The sequence below is a fragment of the Dendroctonus ponderosae genome, unplaced genomic scaffold (genome assembly GCF_020466585.1).
Source record: "Dendroctonus ponderosae isolate FM_Combo_2020 unplaced genomic scaffold, Dpon_F_20191213v2 Dpon_F_20191213_1, whole genome shotgun sequence".
NCBI classification, from domain to species: Eukaryota; Metazoa; Arthropoda; class Insecta; order Coleoptera; family Curculionidae; genus Dendroctonus; species Dendroctonus ponderosae.
The window spans coordinates 44045861-44047593 of NW_026017110.1; the positions used below are offsets into that span (position 1 = coordinate 44045861).

Here is a 1733-nt window from a genome sequence, read left to right on the forward strand (position 1 = left end):
AAAACGGGAATTGTTTTAAATACCGAGCATTTCACTTAACAGTTATTGAACTAATATTTCTCGTTTTTGCTGTGATTTCAATGAACGGCCGAATAATGCATGCAAACTAGAGGATATTATTCAAAGTTTGACTAGATATTATCTATCAAATTTTCTAAAATATCCAAAATTGTTATCCTGTAACTGTTATCTTTGATTCATCATTACTCATCTTATTCTGTCCGTTTTTGAATTTCGGCGCATCAGTATCAAAACAATAAAAAGCGTTTTCTGATTAGGTGAGCAAAATCTCATTATTATTCACTGTAATGGTGGAGAATTAAATTTGAAATTTAAATGTAATACTTCAGCCGAAGGAATTCATTTCAGGAAATTATTAGTCAGTAAGGAGCAAGTAAATTGCATTAATGCCAAGAAAGTAAATTTATGTTAGTCCTAAACCTCAAGTCAGCCTAAAACGTCGATTGCAGACATTCGATTTGATATATGAGTGGATGGAAGATTAACAATTTTAATCATTTTTGTACGTGTTCAAACAGCTTTCCAAAATTCAATAATTTTCAAGAAAGCCCATAAAGCTTTTACAAAGCCAAATAATTGTGCGATTTTCAGGCAATTGTATAAAGAAAATATTCTTATTTTACGCAGCACAGGCCCCTGAGAAAGAAATAAATTCCTGCTCCGAATATGTCTGGTTTAATTTGAATAATTTTCAATAAAAGGTGTATATACATGAAGAAAAGCAGTTGTTATCATATTTGGCCGTGGGTGTTCCCGCTCTAAAAAGGTTTTATGGTGAAATAAAGCGATCCCGGCACAACGATAGAGGGGCGAATCTGGAAAGTAGAATATTTCTCTAATACATCATAGGACTCGTTGTTTTTGCATATCTCTTTTTCTGAATCACCTTTTCTGCCTAAAAGTTTTCGGACTGGATTTTTATTGACTATAAGGCGGTACAGTTTATGCTGCATAATTTCATTTCCAGCTGTCTCAGGGGAATTTTTGGAACTGGCGACCAAACCAACATTGCGGAAATTAATCCCTACAGGGATCCATACGTAAACAATAGCAAATTAACTAGCTGGAAGGCCTGTATCCAATCTAAAATGCAAATGACCCAATTAACAGGTGGAGATGCAAATAAACTTTTGGCAAATTCATAAATTGAATTAGTTTTATTATACAGGGTGATTCAAAATTGTCGTCATTCCTTTTAAGGGGTGATGGAGGCTCACTTGGGGAGTACGAGAAAAATAATGACATTTTTTTTTTCGAAAATTTCTAGAAGATATTCACAGTTGAAGATCGAATTTCAACTTTGCTATTAAGCATTATTTTGAAATTGTTCCATGTTTAATTGGTAGCTATTGGAATACTTAAGCATTCGAAAAGAAAAATTACGATCTTTGCTTCAAATTACGAAAATTTTCGATATTGAAAAAGTTCTGTTCTACAATTTTTTGATGAAAAGGCACAGCGGCAATGATGTTTTTTGTCATTAAGATATAGTTACAGGTGGATAGCACGTGTCAATAATAGCAATAATGTGCCAAACTGTGACTTACTTTGAATTTCCCTTCGCGAATTTGCGGATATGCGATTAGTTCAGGGGAAATGCTACATTGCAGAAGCTGAAAGAACTCACGCCAACAACGAGCAAGGAGAGTGGTTCCAGGAAGATAGTGGACGGCAATCGATGTTCGGGTTCCAAGCACAGAGGAACAAGTATT

General features: G+C 34.4%; 1 long non-coding RNA gene across 1 annotated transcript in view; it reads right to left on the minus strand.

Annotated features, from left to right (window-relative positions):
- Positions 1–408: 408 nt before the first annotated feature.
- Positions 409–1733, minus strand: part of LOC125505824 — a 4931-nt gene continuing 3606 nt past the window's right edge. Inside the window, exons 2-3 of the long non-coding RNA XR_007282448.1 lie at positions 908–1104; positions 409–856 (exon numbers count right to left, since the gene is read on the minus strand). This is a non-coding gene — a long non-coding RNA (uncharacterized LOC125505824). The remainder of the gene's footprint in view (positions 857–907; positions 1105–1733) is intronic.